The sequence below is a fragment of the Xenopus laevis genome, chromosome 2S (genome assembly GCF_017654675.1).
Source record: "Xenopus laevis strain J_2021 chromosome 2S, Xenopus_laevis_v10.1, whole genome shotgun sequence".
NCBI classification, from domain to species: Eukaryota; Metazoa; Chordata; class Amphibia; order Anura; family Pipidae; genus Xenopus; species Xenopus laevis.
Window position 1 is genome coordinate 164821673 of NC_054374.1, and position 21846 is coordinate 164843518.

Sequence of the window (21846 nt, forward strand, 5' to 3'; positions counted from 1 at the left end):
CTCAAAACGCATCAGTTAATAGTGCTGCTCCAGCAGTTCTGCACTGAAATCCAATTCTCAAAAGAGCAAACAGATTTTTTTATATTCAATTTTGAAATCTGACATGGGGCTAGACATATTGTCAGTTGCCCAGCTGCCCCCAGTCATGTGACTTGTGCCTGCACTTTAGGATGGAATTACTTTCTGGCAGGCTGTTATTTCTCCTACTTAATGAAACTGAATCAGTCTCAGTGGGACTTAGGGCTCTTACACATGAGCGTTCTGACCTGCGCTCCCCTGCGTTCCATTTTTTGGCGTTCAGCCGCAGGGGAGCGCAGGAATAGACGCAAGTCATTATTTGAAATGGGGCTGTACTCACTCAGGCGCGTGTAGGCGCCGAACGCAGGAAAAATGCAGCATGTTGCGTCTGAACCTGCGTTCGGCGCCTACACGCGCCTGAGTGAGTACAGCCCCATTTCAAATAATGACTTGCGTCTATTCCTGCGCTCCCCTGCGGCTGAACGCCAAAAAACGGAACGCAGGGGAGCGCAGGTCAGAACGCTCATGTGTAAAGGTGGCCATACACGGGCCGATAAAAGCTGCCGACAGACTGTGTCGGCAGCTTATTGGCCCATGTATGGGGGCCCCCGACGGGCTTCCCCGATGGAGATCTGGCCGAAAGTCGGCCAGATCTCGATCGGATGGGATTAAAAATCCCATCGGATCGCGGCCGCATCTGTTCGTTGATGCGGTCCCGCGATCCGACCGCCCGTTTGCGAGCGCTAGGATCCGATCGTTGGGCCCTAGGGCCCACGATCGGATCAGCCCGATATTGCCCACCTCAAGGTGGGCATATCGGAGGGAGATCCGCTCGTTTGGCGACATCGCCAAACGAGCGGATCTATCCGTGTATGGCCACCTTAAGAGCCCTTAGATTTGTTGTTCTTACATATACCAGGCAGCTGTTATCTTGTGTTAGGGAGCTGCTATCTGGTTACCTTCCCATTGTTCTTTTGTTTGGCTGCTGGGGGGGGGAAGGGAGTGGGTGATATCACTCCAACTTGCAGTACAGCAGTAAAGAGTGACTTAAGTTTATCAGAGCACAAGTCACATGACAGGGGGCAGCTGGGAAACTGACAATACTGTATGTCTAGCCCCATGTCAGATTTCAAAATTAAAAAAATCTGTTTGCTCTTTCCAAAAATGGATTTCAGTGCAGAATTCTGCTGGAGCAGCACTATTAACTGATTCATTTTGAGGAAAAAAAATGTTTTCCTATGACAGTATCCCTTTAAAGGAGAAGTAAACCCATTTCAAGCACAAGAAAGCAATATTGTAGAAAGTACTCAACATCCACATGGCAAAGTCTATTATTCCAGCACATCTGCTACTTTGCGTCAAGAGTCAGAACCACAGAACGACGAGGAATGGAAAAATATTGCTTTCAGTCTCAAGTACAGTTAGAAATAACGTTAAAGCGATTGAAACCCATACAGATATAGACAAGGAATGTTGTGGGCTCTGTTTACCATATGGGTCGTTTTTTTAGATTTGTCGAGAATGCAGGACATAATTAGAGCGCTTGATGCAGTGTTTGTACAAGAGGCTGAGTATGGATACCCAATGAAAGCAGTAATGCAGCTGCATGTGCAGATGAGACAATGCAACACCTGCAATAACTCACCTCGTGCGGGTCGGAGAGATCTCCCCTGAGACAGAGAGACTGCTGTTGGCAGGAGGGAGCCGGAGGGAAATGGACTCATTACGTCTCGTTGTAAAGCAATAAGCAGCGTTATTAATAGCTGCAACACATCAGTGGTTGTACAGGTGAGTGCTTTATATAGAAACAGGTGCACAGTATTTATTCATTACATTCTTAGTTACCCCAAACTGATCCAATATAGCGCATTGTGTATCTTGTCTGCGCTATATAAATAATAATAAATAAATGATGATGGTTTTTCCCTTGCACCCATAAAGATCCCCCCAGTCATCATTATCAAGCCAATAGGAACTGCTGATGCCTGATTGACATAAGAGCTTGCAATCTAAAAGGTATATGGTCACAGGGAAGACCTCATCTTGAATATGGGGGCATAATAAGATTGCTCAATAGCAAAGAATATCAGGGTGGACCCGGGCTCCTCTCAAGTACAGTTTAGAAGAAGGGAGAGGGGATTTGATGGAAATATTCCCGAATATGACCAGAATTCTAACAATATATTTCTGCACCATATCATTCTATGTATGGACAGAGCATGGGGAGTCATTTATCCATATACATTAGTGATGTGCGGTTCGGGGTTTTTCCCGACACGCACCCGACCCTAACCCGCCCTCCCTCAGCCTGCGCCCGACTTCCTTTTATTGACCCGCGCCTGATCCGCCTCGCCGATGACATCACAAAAGGGGCGTGGTGGGCAGGCGCAGTGTCTATAAAAGAAGAACGCTAAGAGGAGTGCGAGGTCGGCCCGAACTCACGGGTAAACCCACGGGTCCCGTGCGTATTGGGCCGGCCCGCACATTACTTAAATACATAGCACCAGGGGGCAGAACTACGGAGAAGCAGACCCTATAAACTGGACCCATTAAAGCCCTAATACATTTATATCAAGGTTATAGATAAAGGAATACATATTAGTAACAGGAACTCTTTTCAAGGATATTCAATACAGTATATAAGTATTCCCCCTCATATTTCATCCTATAAGCTAGACCACCCCTTCTATTGTTTGGGCAGGGCACCCGATGTTTGGAAGACACTGCCCTTAATGTAGTCGCTGGTGCCGGGATGGATTAAACTGCAGTGCCGTCAATTAGGTCAAATGATGGCGGGTAATTCTAATGAGACTCAAAGCCATCCTCCTTGCTCTGTATCTGCGGGTTAATGCACTCCAACTGGGAAATAGCTTGTACTTTGCCAGTTCTTTTATAAATACAAGATAATAAAGTCACTGAATTAAGTAGCAACGTGTGTGTGTGCGTCACCGGCTCCAAACAAAAACCTTCTCAGTAGATGACTAAAGACCTGACTTTCATCCACTGAATGAGTCAGTGACTCCTACTCAAGTCTATTCTACCACCAAACGGCTACTCAATTTCACAGGATCCCTAATGAGCCAATGACAAGGCCCAGCTGTACCCAATGTGAACTGGAAGGTACCAGAGGATCTCCTGGTGGGTTCAGACTCAAGTGGGCCCCAACCAAAAAGACAGTCTCAACCAGCTCTTACCTATTTCCAAACTAGGACAATGTAATACCTATATGATTAAGCATTCACTACAACTAATTAAAGGGATACTGTCATGGGAAAAAAGAAATTTCCAAAATGAATCAGTTAATAGTGCTGCTCCAGCAGAATTCTGCACTGAAATCCATTTCTCAAAAGAGCAAACAGATTTTTTTATATTCAATTTTGAAATCTGACATGGGGCTAGACATATTGTCAATTTCCCAGCTGCTCCCAGTCATGTGACTTGTGCTCTGATGAACTTCAATCACTCTTTACTGCTGTACTGCAAGTTGGAGTGATATCACCCCCCTCCCTTTTCCCCCCCAGCAGCCAAACAAAAGAACAATGGGAAGGTAACCAGATAGCAGCTCCCTAAAGCTGGCCATAGATGCAAAGATCCGATCGTACGTATCATCGTACGATCGAACTTTCCCATCTCCCGACCCGCCACTAACCATTCAGATCAAAGTCTTACCAGTCAGATTAGTTAAAGAACAGATCAGCAATGTTCTGCCCCTGACAGCAATTGTACGATATCTATGTCCAACCAAAGCTGGTGACAGTCTCGCACTGAAAATCGTACGATCGGCAATACACGCAGAGATATTATCGGCAGCCGACAGAAATTTTCTAACCTGTCCGATCGACCAAACGACCAATCTCCGCCGGAAGAAAAATGTCGGGACTCTCCAGACACGTTCCGAAAATCGTACGAATCCTCGATTCGTACGATCAGATCTTTGCGTCTATGGCCAGCTTAACACAAGATAACAGCTGCCTGGTAGATCTAAGAACAGCACTCAATAGTAAAATCCATGTCCCACTGAGACACATTCAGTTACATTGAGAAGGAAAAACAGCAGCCTGCCAGAAAGCATTTCTCTCCTAAAGTGCAGGCACAAGTCACATGACTGGGGGTAGCTGGGAAATTGGCAAAATGTCTAGCCCCCATGTCAAAATTGAATATAAAAAAATCTGTTTGGTCTTTTGAGAAATACATTTCAGTGCAGAATTCTGCTGGAGAAGCACTATTAACTGATTCATTTTGGAAAAAAAAAAATTTCCCATGACAGTATCCCTTTAATGTGAGATTGGACCCAAAACATAAGGTTATATGGCGAGTCCTAGGAGGTCCAGTCCAAGGCTGTATCTCAGTAAGAAGAGGGGTAGTTCTTGTAAGAGGAGGGACACCAATTCTTTTAGGCAGCTACCTATTTCCTAAGAAATGTGCTATCAAATGGCTGTTATTGGCTATGGATAAAGCCCAAGGTTCCACCTCACCTCTCCCTTGGAGGTCCAACTTTGGTCCCCTTAGCCCATAGGAAGGAAAGTTCACAGATAAAAGAAAACACTGGACCTTATCCCAAGAATATCTAATAAATAGACACAACAAAGCTCACCCAACCAGTGTCAGACTGGGACACCAGAGTCTTCCTCCCTCACTCAACCTCTATTCTTCTAGTCTCTTCTCTTTACATACTATAATCTAATATTACATCTATTTCGCCAATTTGTTCTCATAGAAATAGGGAATAGTCATGAAATAGGCCAAATGTTTAGCAGCGTGTGGGCCCACCGGCCATTTTCCTGGTATCCCAGTAGGCCAGTCCAAGACTGCACCCAACTGATCTTTCATTTGAGTTTTGATGCCCCCGAAGTGGACATTCTCCAACAATTTCAGCCAAATAAGCCTTTAGACGGAGCCTCCTCCAGACTTAAAGGAAGCCAGACCCACAGTTTATAACCCACTGCCCTGGACTAAGATGGATTTTGGGTAGCGAGAAGGAACCATTGGTGGACACACAGGATACCGAATGCAAACTCTACCTATTGGGTTTATGTAATAAGGGCAAGCCATGTGCTAGAAGATAAGAACAAATACATTTCTACATGCCTGGCCTACTGGTTGCTAAGGGTTACTAGAACTGTGATTTTATTACATACAGCTTAAATAATATCACTAAAGGTAACAAGTGACCCCTAATCTGGCAGTGGCAAATTCTGCTTCACTGGATGGGTGAACATTTTCCACAAATATCGTGAATATCGTCACTTACCCGACTTTACGTATCACAGGTAGGGAGACCCTAGCACTTCTCACATAGAGCTGCTGTACATGAGAGAGTATACAGCAGCAGCAAATAATAAGAGGGAAAGACCATTAACAAAATAAAGGACTGACTTGGTCTTTACATTAGTTACATAGTGGTTAGAAATTCGGGTTGCATAAGAGAGCAGTGGTACTAAAGTGGTTAAATACAGCTGAAGTCATGCCTCCCAGAAGGCCATCTATATTCTATAAGACAGGCCAATTAATGCTCGGTGTGAAGTAATGGGAACATCAGGTGACTCAGCTGGGCTAAATGTGCTCACGTGTATATATATATATATATATATATATATATATATATATATATATATACACACACACACACACACACACACACACACACACACACACCATGGAATCTCAAGGCGACACACAGCTGAACAGTGGGAGCAATAAAGGTGCTCTCTTATACAGAGCTCTCTGCACATGGCTTAGCATCAATGTGTTCCTCAAGCACAAGGGCATTATGGGAATGCTGCGTCAAGTTAACCATTTAAATGATCACTAATACCCAGCATAATATAAAGAGATACAGTCATAACGGAGACAGATGTTCTGCATGTTGGGTGTGGCCATACAAGTGATATCACAATGGGGGGCACCAGTAATGTCACAACACAGACATAAACATAAGTGCAATGGAACTATTTGGGAACAGACAGGCCGGTGATGTTCTGGAGCAGATGTAAATATGACTTTTAATGTCCCAAATTTCTGGAACACCCAAATGGATCGTGAAAGTGTATCAAATTCTGTGTGATTTTGTGGCTTACAGAGAGTGGAAATCTCAATGGGAATGTGAGACACTCGCTAGGGGTAAATGTGCCGTTGGATAGAGCTGGGCCAAGTAGTGTTGATGCCTAAAGTAATAGTATTTAGACTGGCACTCATTAACCCCCACATCCTTGGTCCACACGTCACCCCCAAAGATCACTCACAACCCACACCTGGTAAACACACCACCATCACCCCCTGGTCCACTTGCTCCCTCTGCCTCTCTCCATTCTACCCCACAGCCATCAAACTACTACCCCCACTATTGCTCCCCACCCCTTAAATTGTACCCAAGGCACAAGCCTCTTCTGCCTGCACCTACTTCCAGCCCTGGTTTAGGTCGAAATTAGAATTATAATAGGGGGGGGTACAATTAGAGGAATTTGTTTGGGCCACATACACCAACAACCCTAAATATAAAGTGTGTTCCTGTGGATAACAGGGCAAATAAGAAGCATAAGAAGCAACTGCCAACTCTGTTAAGGCTGTGTAAAATTTAAATGTGCTCAATCTGACTTAACAGAAAGCTCCTTATTTTCCTTTAGCATGTACAGCTTTTAGCAACTACCACACCGGGGCCTAGTGGCCCCTCTATTTTTAAGGGAGCAATATACCCCCTTGTTCAACATGAGCGCAATAAATAGGGCATGTACTAAACATACTTTTTGCCTATTGTTTCACTCAGGTAAAATCTCTCCCTACTATACCTGCTATCCCACAGTCACACTCCCTTCCCAGAGACTATTATCCACTGTTACTATAGACACCATCTCTCCCTACTATACCTGCTATCCCACAGTCACACTCCCTTCCCAGAGACTATTATCCACTGTTACTATAGATACCATCTCTCCCTACTATACCTGCTATCCCACAGTCACACTCCCTTCCCAGAGACTATTATCCACTGTTACTATAGATACCATCTCTCCCTACTATACCTGCTATCCCACAGTCACACTCCCTTCCCAGAGACTATTATCCACTGTTACTATAGACACCATCTCTCCCTACTATACCTGCTATCCCACAGTCACACTCCCTTCCCAGAGACTATTATCCACTGTTACTATAGACACATCTCTCCCTACTATACCTGCTATCCCACAGTCACACTCCCTTCCCAGAGACTATTATCCACTGTTACTATAGACACCATCTCTCCCTACTATACCTGTTATCCCTCAGTCACACTCCCTTCCCAGAGACTATTATCCACTGTTACTATAGGCTCCATCTCTCCCTACTATACCTGCTATCCCACAGTCACACTCCCTTCCCAGAGACTATTATCCCACTGTTACTATAGACACCATCTCTCCCTACTATACCTGCTATCTCACAGTCACACTCCCTTCCCAGAGACTATTATCCACTGTTACTATAGACACCATCTCTCCCTACTATACCTGCTATCCCACAGTCACACTCCCTTCCCAGAGATTATTATCCACTGTTACTATAGACACCATCTCTCCCTACTATACCTGCCAGGGCCGCCATTAGAAATCACGGGGCCCCGTACAACAAAATTTTTGGGGCCCCCTGGGCCCCGCCCACACTGACGACCAAGCTCCACCCCATATCCCGCCCACTCCACATCGCAGTTAAAAGACCACACAGACATCAGCGCTAAAAAAGTAACCCCCCCCCACACAAGTTGTAAAAAGCTATTGATGGTCGCCCACGGCCCCCTTATAAAAAATTGGGGCCCCAAAAAAAAAAAATTTTAAAAAAAAACTAAAAAATAAACAAACATTGGTGGCAGGGGCCCCCTTATAAGTTAAAAACAAATTGGGGCCCCAAAAAAAATGTAAAAAAAAAATATTTTTATTTTAAAAAAAAAAAAACATTGGCGGCAGGGGCCCCCTTATAAGTTAAAAACAAATTGGGGCCCCAAAAAAAAATTGGAAAAAAAAATTATTTTTTTTTGAAAAAAAAAAACTGGTGGCAGGGGCCCCCTTACAAGTTAAAAAAATTAGGGGCCACCAAAAAGAAAATTAATTTTTTTTAAAAAAAAAAAAAAAACAATGGTGGCAAGGGGCCCCTTACGAGTTAAAAAAAAAATTGGGGCCCCAAAAAAAAAGTTTTAAAAAAAAGATTGGTGGCAGGGGCCTATAGAATATTAAAATAATACATTGGTGGCCAGGGGATTAAAAAAAAAAAAAAACACAAACTGGTGTTCAGTAGGATTGAACTCATGGCTTCAGTACTTCAACTTCGCCTCCTTTCGTGACTTCGGGTCTTTTCACCGCTTCATGACTTCAATTTCGGCTGTTTTCGTGACTTCGGGTCTTTGCGCTGCTTCAGGACTTCGGCTTCGGCTATTTTCGTGACTTCGGGTCTTTTCGGCGCTTCGTGACTTCGGCTTTTTCCGTGACTTCGGGTATTTTCGGCGCATCGGCTTCGGCTTTTCGGCACTTCCGCATTGGCAACGCAAGAGGCAAGACGTACGGCTCGGGCGCTCGTAAGGGGGGCCCGGATCTTCAAAAAATGCAGCGCTGCCGGGCCCCCCTTCATGCCCGGGCCCGGTACGCTTGTCCCCCCTGTCCCCCCCTGATGGCGGCCCTGATACCTGCTATCCCTCAGTCACACTCCCTTCCCAGAGACTATTATCCACTGTTACTATAGTCACCATCTCTCCCTACTATACCTGCTATCCCACAGTCACACTCCCTTCCCAGAGACTATTATCCACTGTTACTATAGGCACCATCTCTCCCTACTATACCTGCTATCCCACAGTCACACTCCCTTCCCAGAGACTATTATCCCACTGTTACTATAGACACCATCTCTCCCTACTATACCTGCTATCCCACAGTCACACTCCCTTCCCAAAGACTATTATCCACTGTTACTATAGGCACCATCTCTCCCTACTATACCTGCTATCCCACAGTCACACTCCCTTCCCAAAGACTATTATCCACTGTTACTATAGGCACCATCTCTCCCTACTATACCTGCTATCCCTCAGTCACACTCCCTTCCCAGAGACTATTATCCACTGTTACTATAGGCACCATCTCTCCCTACTATACCTGCTATCCCACAGTCACATTCCCTTCCCAGAGACTATTATCCACTGTTACTATAGGCACCATCTCTCCCTACTATACCTGCTATCTCACAGTCACACTCCCTTCCCAGAGACTATTATCCACTGTTACTATAGGCACCATCTCTCCCTACTATACCTGCTATCCCACAGTCACACTCCCTTCCCAGAGACTATTATCCACTGTTACTATAGACACCATCTCTCCCTACTATACCTGCTATCTCACAGTCACACTCCCTTCCCAGAGACTATTATCCACTGTTACTATAGACACCATCTCTCCCTACTATACCTGCTATCCCTCAGTCACACTCCCTTCCCAGAGACTATTATCCACTGTTACTATAGGCACCATCTCTCCCTACTATACCTGCTATCTCACAGTCACACTCCCTTCCCAGAGACTATTATCCACTGTTACTATAGACACCATCTCTCCCTACTATACCTGCTATCCAACAGTCACACTCCCTTCCCAGAGACTATTATCCACTGTTACTATAGACACCATCTCTCCCTACTATACCTGCTATCCAACAGTCACACTCCCTTCCCAGAGACTATTATCCACTGTTACTATAGACACCATCTCTCCCTACTATACCTGCTATCCCACAGTCACACTCCCTTCCCAGAGACTATTATCCACTGTTACTATAGGCACCATCTCTCCCTACTATACCTGCTATCTCACAGTCACACTCCCTTCCCAGAGACTATTATCCACTGTTACTATAGACACCATCTCTCCCTACTATACCTGCTATCCCACAGTCACACTCCCTTCCCAGAGACTATTATCCACTGTTACTATAGACACCTTCTCTCCCTACTATACCTGCTATCCCTCAGTCACACTCCCTTCCCAGAGACTATTATCCACTGTTACTATAGGCACCATCTCTCCCTACTATACCTGCTATCCCACAGTCACACTCCCTTCCCAGAGACTATTATCCACTGTTACTATAGGCACCATCTCTCCCTACTATACCTGCTATCCCACAGTCACACTCCCTTCCCAGAGACTATTATCCCACTGTTACTATAGACACCATCTCTCCCTACTATACCTGCTATCCCACAGTCACACTCCCTTCCCAGAGACTATTATCCCACTGTTACTATAGGCACCATCTCTCCCTCCCAGAGACTATTATCCACTGTTACTATAGGCACCATCTCTCCCTACTATACCTGCTATCCCACAGTCACACTCCCTTCCCAGAGACTATTATCCACTGTTACTATAGGCACCATCTCTCCCTACTATACCTGCTATCCCACAGTCACACTCCCTTCCCAGAGACTATTATCCACTGTTACTATAGGCACCATCTCTCCCTACTATACCTGCTATCCCACAGTCACACTCCCTTCCCAGAGACTATTATCCCACTGTTACTATAGGCACCATCTCTCCCTACTATACCTGCTATCCCACAGTCACACTCCCTTCCCAGAGACCATTATCCCACTGTTACTATAGGCACCATCTCTCCCTACTATAACCTGCTATCCCACAGTCACACTCCCTTCCCAGAGACTATTATCCACTGTTACTATAGACACCATCTCTCCCTACTATACCTGCTATCTCACAGTCACACTCCCTTCCCAGAGACTATTATCCACTGTTACTATAGACACCATCTCTCCCTACTATACCTGCTATCCCTCAGTCACACTCCCTTCCCAGAGACTATTATCCACTGTTACTATAGGCACCATCTCTCCCTACTATACCTGCTATCTCACAGTCACACTCCCTTCCCAGAGACTATTATCCACTGTTACTATAGACACCATCTCTCCCTACTATACCTGCTATCCAACAGTCACACTCCCTTCCCAGAGACTATTATCCACTGTTACTATAGACACCATCTCTCCCTACTATACCTGCTATCCAACAGTCACACTCCCTTCCCAGAGACTATTATCCACTGTTACTATAGACACCATCTCTCCCTACTATACCTGCTATCCAACAGTCACACTCCCTTCCCAGAGACTATTATCCACTGTTACTATAGACACCATCTCTCCCTACTATACCTGCTATCCCACAGTCACACTCCCTTCCCAGAGACTATTATCCACTGTTACTATAGGCACCATCTCTCCCTACTATACCTGCTATCTCACAGTCACACTCCCTTCCCAGAGACTATTATCCACTGTTACTATAGACACCATCTCTCCCTACTATACCTGCTATCCCACAGTCACACTCCCTTCCCAGAGACTATTATCCACTGTTACTATAGACACCATCTCTCCCTACTATACCTGCTATCCCTCAGTCACACTCCCTTCCCAGAGACTATTATCCACTGTTACTATAGGCACCATCTCTCCCTACTATACCTGCTATCCCACAGTCACACTCCCTTCCCAGAGACTATTATCCCACTGTTACTATAGACACCATCTCTCCCTACTATACCTGCTATCCCACAGTCACACTCCCTTCCCAGAGACTATTATCCCACTGTTACTATAGGCACCATCTCTCCCTACTATACCTGCTATCGCACAGTCACACTCCCTTCCCAGAGACTATTATCCACTGTTACTATAGGCACCATCTCTCCCTACTATACCTGCTATCCCACAGTCACACTCCCTTCCCAGAGACTATTATCCACTGTTACTATAGGCACCATCTCTCCCTACTATACCTGCTATCCCACAGTCACACTCCCTTCCCAGAGACTATTATCCACTGTTACTATAGGCACCATCTCTCCCTACTATACCTGCTATCCCACAGTCACACTCCCTTCCCAGAGACTATTATCCCACTGTTACTATAGGCACCATCTCTCCCTACTATACCTGCTATCCCACAGTCACACTCCCTTCCCAGAGACTATTATCCACTGTTACTATAGGCACCATCTCTCCCTACTATACCTGCTATCCCACAGTCACACTCCCTTCCCAGAGACTATTATCCACTGTTACTATAGGCACCATCTCTCCCTACTATACCTGCTATCCCACAGTCACACTGCCTTCCCAGAGACTATTATCCACTGTTACTATAGACACCATCTCTCCCTACTATACCTGCTATCCCACAGTCACACTCCCTTCCCAGAGACTATTATCCCACTGTTACTATAGACACCATCTCTCTCTACTATACCTGCTATCCCACAGTCACACTCCCTTCCCAGAGACTATTATCCACTGTTACTATAGGCACCAGCTCTCCCTACTATACCTGTTATAGAAATTAAATTTCTATCCTTTCTAGGAACTGATCTCTGTTATGGTTGCTAAGGAAATTATCACTAGCAATAATAAATAAATTAAGTTTAAATTCCTGGCTGAAGGGTTGTACTCCCAACAAAACAATTATTTTTAGTTTAAAAATGTTGCTAAAATTGTTACTGTCTGCAACTGACTGGAAGGATTTTAAGGACAACCTCCCCATTAGTAGGATCGTTCTGTGGAGTAAGGCAGCGAGTGCTTGAGTTACAGCAGGGTTCAGTCTCACCCTCATCCAGCCCATCCTCTCAGATTCCCAGGGAAGCAGTGGGTTTAGGCACTCGGTCAAAGAGCTCAGCTTTACTACTAGAACTTCCTCACAAAGTGCTGATCAGAAAATAGCGCCGCAAACCAATGAGGAGACCAGACGCACAAACACACGGCAGCGGTTTATAATAAAATCCCCCAAATCTTAGCAGCCTTCTGTGCGAAGGAGAGTAGTAATACTTTTAGAATGTTACCTCTCAGTTTGGGGTGTTTTTGTATGTAACTCTGTATGTTTAATGTTCACCCATTTATTGTAGTTTTATTAGTATGTGTTATTAATAATAGTAATAATAATAAATTATCAGCCAGCTGAACACAACGTAAGGGTGAAATACTCCAGGCAAACCCTTGGCCTTTTAGCAACTCCCAGCAGCCAGTTTCCGTGAGCCAACCATTGACCTTGGTGCAGGCCGATTAATCAGCACTTAACTTTCATTGTTAATTTCCAGTTGAGCTAATCCTCTGCTTAATCTGCTAATTATATCTAACAATGCCTCGTTAGAGTTGCCTCATCTAAATAATGAGTGGAAATTGCTTGGGGATGATGTTGTAATGGCAAGTCCCCTTGGGTATTTTAGTTTTCATGTGATTTTGCTCATTTACTGACCTAGGTGTTTCCCCATCAGCAATGTTTGCTTAGACTATTAAAAGGGCAGGTATATCAAAAATAGGATTGGTTGCTATGGACAACTGCACTGGGCAATCAAGTGCCTAGATCAGTAAATCAACACCATGATTCCTAGGGTTCTGTATCAACAGAGCGTTCAGCCAATCCCAAGTGTGTGATCTCTAGAGGTCAATAGATCCTGGACTATCCCACCTAAACAAGAGGTAACTACAATTTGTGGCTGAAGCTTTTATATCAGCCATGTACTGCATCTGCAAGAAAGAAGTCCCCTTCACCCAAATACTCCCAGCACCTTTATAGTTGACTAGGCTTTAGGTACCACTCAGTTAAAAGGCACAAACAAAATTACAGTTAGGGTTACAGAAGTCTCCAAACATAGTCATCTAGAAAGAGCCCCATGTCCACCTACTTTCTAGTAATTGGATCTGTGATTCCCACCAACATTGGTAGATTAGAGCCAATTTAAGGGTCAATTCCAACCTCTCAGATTAACAAAGTAGATCTGAGATACAGAAATCAAATTTAATTGTAAAGTAAACTCCACTTTCGGCTTTTCCCAGGAGGGGCAGAATAGGCAAGAAGTGATGAACAGGTTTCTTATACTTTTAGCAGCAACGAATTCCTGCAACAGCAAGTTTCCTCCTATAAATCAATAATCCTGATCCATCACATTATCCACTCTAGACTCTCATACCAAGGTACTGGGCACACTAAAGCATTATGTAGTCAAACAGTTACAGATATATAGAAACATTGGGGTGTCACCCTGCTATAGTTCCAGGGGTACCCAGGGTACAAATAATCACTCACCCCAAATCTCCCCCTAACTGGCCTTCAGACTGGGCCCCCTTAGCTCATAACAAGGTTACAGATATATAGAAACATTGGGGTAACAGTCACCCTGCTATATTTCCAGGGTACCAGGGTACAAATAAGCACTCACCCCAAATCTCCCCCTAACTGACCTTCAGACTGGGCCCCCTTAGCTCATAACAAGGTTACAGATATATAGAAACATTGGGGTGTCACCCTGCTATAGTTCCAGGGGTACCCAGGGTACAAATAAGCACTCACCCCAAAATCTCCCCCTAACTGACCTTCAACTGGGCCCCCTTAGCTCATAACAAGGTTACAGATATATAGAAAAATTGGGTGTCACCCTGCTATAGTTCCAGGGGTACCCAGGGTACAAATAAACACTCACCCCAAATCTCCCCCTAACTGACCTTCAGACTGGGCCCCCCTTAGCTCATAACAAGGTTACAGATATATAGAAACATTTGGGGTGTCACCCTGCTATAGTTCAGGGTACCCAGGGTACAAATAAGCACACACCCCAAATCTCCCCCTAACTGGCCTTCAGACTGGGCCCCCTTAGCTCATAACAAGGTTACAAGATATATAGAAACATTGGGGTGTCACCCTGCTATAGTTTCCAGGGTACCCAGGGTACAAATAAGCACTCACCCCAAATCTCCTCCTAACTGACCTTCAGACTGGGCCCCCTTAGCTCATAACAAGGTTACAGATATATAGAAACATTGGGGTGTCATCCTGCTATAGTTCCAGGGGTACCCAGGGTACAAAAAAGCACTCACACTAAGTGGCCTTCAGTCCCCATTGGAGGCACATGGTGCATTTGTATTATCAGTGATTAATATTATTAAAGCTCATGAACATGAGGCCGGGCCCTTACTGACCTGTGCGCTGTTTATATACAACATAATAAACCTGCCAGTGATCGTGACTGCCCCCCTCTGATCTTATTACTCACTCGCTTCTGTGCTGCAGTGAACAGTGAAAAGAAACTCTTTATCTGGGTTAATATCAGCGTGACTTTTTATTTTCTATTTTGAGTAGAAATGGCCAATAAAAGATAACGGTTCAGGTAATTTTGCTCAGGTGGGCCCAATAAACATTGGTTGAGGCGCTAAACTGTTTACTATATCCTTAGACTTCCCTTACTAGTGGCTGCTGCTATCTACTATGTATATTGTCTTTGTACTTATAAATTATAAATAAGGAGGGTTCTGTGTAGATATATATGACTTGCAGTTTCAGACATGCGTATGATTCCCTTGTTTTCTGGTTGCCTGGCCACCCCTTTTTTTATCTTCTCCCAAAGCCCAACTGGAGTCTTGTTATCCCCTTACTGGTATGGGAGGTGCGGGTGGTGCGGGTTTGTCATTCAAAAGCAAAAAACTGAAGCACAATTCAGCAGGAACAGTCCCTAAGTTTGCTCATAGTCTGTACAGAGAGTACCCATAAAACTATGGCAGCATAGGTATTCCCTGTACTAAGCACAATTCAGCAGGAACAGTCCCCTAAGTTTGCTCATAGTCTGTACAGAGAGATCCCATAAAACTATGGCAGCATAGGTATTCCCCTGTACTAAGCACAATTCAGCAGGAACAGTCCCTAAGTTTGCTCATAGTCTGTACAGAGAGATCCCATAAAACTATGGCAGCATAGGTATTCCCTGTACTAAGCACAATTCAGCAGGAACAGTCCCCTAAGTTTGCTCATAGTCTGTACAGAGAGATCCCATAAAACTATGGCAGCATAGATATTCCTCTGTACTAAGCACAATTCAGCAGGCAGTACAGAACAGACATATCTGCATCACAGAGCAGAATGGAACTTATAATAATATTATTATTATTAATAATCTTCCATAAAACTAACAGGATACAATACAGGAACAGCCCAGGTGCAACTCCCTATTAATATGAGCAGAGGAATTTATAGGGATTTTACGGTGTTTGTGCCGTCAGTAATTATCCCTCACAATGAACAGAAAATTCCGTCACTAAATGATAAAGTTTAGGCCTGGGATCCTTGGTGGGGGGGGTGCAGACTTGGTCACATGACCCCAGCAATGCTGTCTCGTGTAAATAAGCCCCACACGTTGCAATGCAGCGAGTTCATTAGAGCGGTCGAGAAACACAGATTAACCAGCCTAAAAATAGCAGAGATGCCTCAACACGTCTCCATGTTATTCCACTGCCCGGGGCACAGTGAGGAGAGGCTGGAGGATCCACAGAGCAAAACAGGCACCAATGGGAAGCGGCCGCTTTGTTAGGGATAATGCATTTATTTGTGCAACTCCCTGCACCCTGTATGTGGCTCAGCCTTGAGCACAGGGTCAGGATAAAGGGGCCCAACTCTAAGCCACAGGCCAATATGTATCAGCTGTTACAGTAGCTTCAAATATTTCAGACAATCCCAAAAGCCACTGCAATAAAATAAACACAAAATGATTCTGTCTGCGCTTTGCTATTTCTGCACTGCTGGTCCTGACTATATACATACCGCCAAACATTTTGCAAATCGAAGGAGGGACAAAAAGCACAGCATGGCGGATATGTATGACCACGCCCATTTGTGGCCACACCCCCTAATTACCATGTCTATTTTACTAAATTTGGCAGGTTATGAAAAGTTTGAACACATTTCTGTGGGTTTTAGGGTTGTTTTTATGTGTTATTACAGTTTTGCTAATGAAGGTAAATTGCCCTTTAAGCTGCAAGTCACAGTTTCCCAGAGAGACCTGCTTGTCTTAAATGGTAACAATGGTTTCTTTGCTTGTCTTAAATTGTAACAAATGTATCGAAGTGCACCTGCTATCTAGTTATAGCAACTTTATCTTTTTCTGGCCGTTTAGTGCAGGAGATCAAAGGGAAAGTTGGACATTTCCGTAACAAAATGGGGCCGCAGGTTGAGCTGTCCCGCAAAAAACAGGACATTTGGGAGGTATGTATATACTCTAGGTGAACTATGTAACAGTATTCAACATTTCTCCAGTTGCACACACTATACTGTAAATCTCATTGCTCTTAGGTCTCGCCTTTCAGTAGGTTATAGAATGGCCAATTCTAAGCAACTTTTCAATTGGTCTTCATTATTTATTGTTTAATTATTTCCCTTTTTCTTCTGACTCTTTCCCACTTTCTAATGGGGGTCACTGAGCCCCATCTAAAAACAAATGCTCTGTAAGGCTACAAATGTATTGCTACTTTTTATTACTCATCTTTCTATTCCTATTCCAGTCTCTTATTCAAATCAATGCATGGTTGCTAGGGTAATTTGGACCTTGGCAACCAGATGGCTGAAATGGCAAACTGGCGATGCTGGTGAATAAAAAGCTAAATAACTCAAAAACCACAAATAATAAAAAGCTATTGCAAATTGTCTCAGAATATCCCTCTGACAGTTAATTTAAAGGGGAACAACCGTCAGTACTTATGCCTGATGGATGGAAATGGGTTCGTGGCTGCTGCTAGATTGTTTCAATGGTACAAAATACAATAAAAACATTACCACATAAACCCAAGAATAAAATATATTTTAAAATTTTCGGCTGCTTGTATTACAGACAATGTAGCCGCTGCCTGGGGAACAACTAAGAGGCAGAAATAGACCCAACAGAACCGGTTCTCTATTCAGCCGAACGCCTCTCGGATCTCTGCAGCGGCATCAGCACTGGTCTCCATGCCAGGCCCTCGCCTTAGATTCTCTCCGGCAGCTCCAGCCATAAAAGCGGATAATCCCGCAGCGTACGTGGATTTAAAATCCGGGAAAACAATTACGTAAAGCAATTTAAAAAAAAAAACCCGGCTCTGTCTATTCCATGAATGAGGGAGGAGGATAACAAGTACCCGGCAGAACTCAAACAAACAAAGGATTAATTGCTTTATATAACAATTCTGGCATCAGTACGTTGAATAAATAATATACACGAGTGCAGAGTTACATGGATCCCTTCCATTAACAACACTGGGGAAAAGTCATTTGAAGGAAAGGTTAAAACTAAGTAAACTTTATCAGAAAGGTCCTCTGACAAAAGAAACAGCACATTTCTTTCCTTCTATTGTGTACTCATGGGCTTCTGTATCAGACTAACTGTTTTCAGCTTAAACCTCCAGGGCTAGGGCTTGAGCATGCTCAGTTTGCTCCTCTCCCCTCCCTGTTGTAATCTGAGCCCAGAGCTATGAGTGAGCAGGGAGAGACTCAGGCAGGAAGTGATGTCACACCAAGCTAATACGGCAGCTGCTTTCCTAAACAAACAGAGAGCTTCTAGAGCTGATTACTCAGGTATGGTAAAGCATTCTACAGAATAAATATAGTGTTATAGCTTGGACTGTTGTGGCTAATCTATTGGCATTAAAATGCATCCATAGCTTTCCTTCTCCTTTAAAGGGCATATAATCAAAAAAATACAATTTTACCTAATGAATAAAAATGTAATTTCAAGTGAAATCATTGATTTTTTTCATGAAAGTTGCTTAGAATGACATTCTTTTAGAATGAGCACACAAAGATTTGTGGCAGCGCACACTGGCATCAAGAGGAATCGCCCACTCACAAGGTTATGGTTAAAAAGGTATAACTTTATTTTCACATCCGATCAAACAGCTAGCGTCTGAGGTCTGATGCGTTTCGTGGCTACGCACTTCCTCAGAAATGAGATTCCTTTAAGGCCTATGGAACATGGTCCAGCAGCAATAAATGGTGGCAGTCAAGATGCCCCTGCCTAACTGCCACCCCTCTGTGTTCTGATACAGAACACTGACCAACAGTTGTTGGACAAAATACCATTATAACTTTTTTTGGGGGGGCTTGAACACCCCCCTGCTCACTTGTGAAGAGTAACCAAAAGAGGGGGCTGCCATAATGCAGACAGGCTGCAGGGTAGTTCCACCACTGAATGGAATAAATGTTACTATCAGGGCTCCCTGTGCTGCACCCACAGACTCACCTGCTCAACTGATTTGCACCTTATGAAGTTCACCAAATGGTTTACTGATTCAGTACCCCCCCCCCCCCATTCCCTGCTTTAGATTTTATCAGTCGTCTGGATAAGCCTGAAAGAAGCAAAACCCCACTATAACCGAATGAGACGGAGTCCAGACCAATGTCTGACCCTTTCCTCTGTGTAACTTATATTTCCATGTAAAGGGAGGACATTTCTGTTAGTTACCCTTTAATATCCTTTCCATGCTATTTAACAATATTACTAAATTCTGAATATTTTTCAATATTTTCTGTTAATAAGGCTCGGACTATAGAACTGGATCAGAACCAAACTCCTACTGGACCCTCGGGCAGGACACTCAGGCTAAGGAGAACAGCAGAGCCAGAGAAACAGGGGAGAATCGTGGGGGAGCCGGAAGATAAAAGGGCTCCAAAACTGCACTTCAAGGGGAAGTAGCCTTCAAACCATTACTCTGCGCCCTATAAAACAGCTCCTACTGTCCGAACACCCAATTATTAGGATAGCAATTAAAATGCTATGCTGACGTCTTGCATTGTTAAAATTCCAGGCTTATGGCTTAGTGCATTAGAATGCCAGTCGGCTTTATCCTCCACCCATCTGTTCCACCTTGTGCTGCCCGTGTCTTATTCATCTCCTCTCCTTCCTCCTAAGCCCCGGCACAGCGAGTGTCTGTAATGCAGTATATACGGGTAATAATAAGAACCAGCTTGAAGGGTAAAGGGGGTTAAACGGGGACAGGTAGACCGGCGCATGGACCACCCTTGCCTCCACGATCCTTAGGGTTGACCAAACTGTCATCTTAAAGGAACTGTAATATATATATATATATATATATATATATATATATATATATATATATATATATATATATATATATATATATATATATATATATACCCTACCCACTCTCATCTATTGCTGAACTATATGTTCCATCATGCCCCTCTCTCAGCCACAGGCAACACCCTATAGAGGCTATTTTTAACCTAAAATAATATACCAAGACACTATGTCTGCACCCAGGCTAAACTACAGCTCTAAGCATGCCCATTTACATAGTTTCATAATTTCCCCAGCAGCCTCTATGTCCCATGACCAGGTTTTTACTACAAATCCCATGATGCCCTCAGAGCCATGTTTAACTATCTGCTGTTAGAATACAACTCCCAGGAGCACAGCTTGGGTTTCCCCTGAGTTACAGTAAAGTGAATGACACCTGATATTCCAGCACTTACATATAAATAACATTGAAATAGCGGCAGCACTTACCCTTCCACTGCAGAATCCAGCAGCAATGTGTCTCTCTGTGTCTCTCTGTGTCTGTTTCTCTGTCTCTGCAACAACTTTCCACTATTTACCAGTGAAATTCCTAATTCCCTGGGCTGGAGAAGGGGTTCAAGCAAAAGTCCCAGGGTCCCTCCCCTTTTCCAGGGGATCAGAGGAGCCTTTGAGCAAAGTAAAAAGCTGGGTGTGGAGAGTTCTGGGGTGATGATGCTGAGGGGTCTCAGACTTGCAGGGCAGTGTTACCCTGTGATTCCTCCAGGACAATGTTAAAGTATAGCAGGGCTGGGTTGAGTTGCAGCGCTACAATGTGTCGTTGTGGGAAGCAGCAGTGACAGGATGTAGTGGGAATGTGCAGGAAGCCTTTGTGTTCTGCGCTGAGCGCTGGGCGAGCAATGAGCCAGGGACAAGCGCCTCCTCCTTCTACTAAACTAGAAGGGGCGGGGTCACGGCAAGGAACAGCCCCTCTCTCTAACACATACACAACCTGCTGTTAAAGGGCCAGCGCTCAGACTGACAGTTGAGTCAGAGTTTATTTAAAGGAACACTCACTCTTTTGTAAATATTCTTAGTCTGTTTATAGAAGCCTGTGAGGGTAGAAATCCACAGCCAGACTCTGTATTAATATACCAGGCAAGGGCTTCATGATCCTGCAGCATAATCATTATAGTAATTAATTATAAGGGACGTTAGCTTTGCATTTGGTCTTTTTTCTATTCTGCCTGCCAAGCTGCTTGTGTATTAGCTCAAAGCACAGAGCCAGCCGGTGCCTTAAAGGAACAGTAACACCAAATAGAAAGTCTAAAGTAATGGAAATAAAATGTACTGTTATACTGCACTGGTACAACTGGTGTGTTTGCTTCAGAAATTCTATATAAATAAGGTGCTGTGTAACCATGGAGACAGCTATTACTGAATGTGTGAAAGGGCACAGGATACACAGCAGATTAGCTCTGTAGGATACAATGGGATTCTTCAGAATTTATCAGTTATCTACTGTGTATCCTGTGCTTGAATGGCTGCCCCCATGGCTACACAGCAGCTTGTTTATATAAACTATAGTAGTACTTATCTGTTATCTACTGTGTATCCTGTGCTTGAATGGCTGCCCCCATGGCTACACAGCAGCTTGTTTATATAAACTATAGTAGTACTTATCTGTTATCTACTGTGTATCCTGTGCTTGAATGGCTGCCCCCATGGCTACACAGCAGCTTGTTTATATAAACTATAGTAGTACTTATCTGTTATCTACTGTGTATCCTGTGTTTGAATGGCTGCCCCCATGGCTACACAGCAGCTTGTTTATATAAACTATAGCATACCTCCCAACATTTTGGAAGTAAAAAGAGGGACAAATTTTTTTTTCCGCACGTAGCGCAGCATTTTTTGACCACACCCCTTTATGTGGCCACACCCCCTAATTACCATGTTTGTTTTACAAAATTTGGCAGG

At 44.1% G+C, this 21846-nt stretch overlaps 1 protein-coding gene across 2 annotated transcripts in view; it reads right to left on the reverse strand.

Moving 5' to 3' along the window:
- Nucleotides 1–20802, reverse strand: part of gdpd5.S (glycerophosphodiester phosphodiesterase domain containing 5 S homeolog) — a 127382-nt gene extending 106580 nt beyond the window's left edge. For both annotated transcript variants that reach the window (XM_018250411.2, XM_041584618.1), the window contains exon 1: nt 20380–20802. The gene's annotated coding sequence lies outside the window, so the exon portion shown is untranslated. The remainder of the gene's footprint in view (nt 1–20379) is intronic.
- Nucleotides 20803–21846: the final 1044 nt, after the last annotated feature.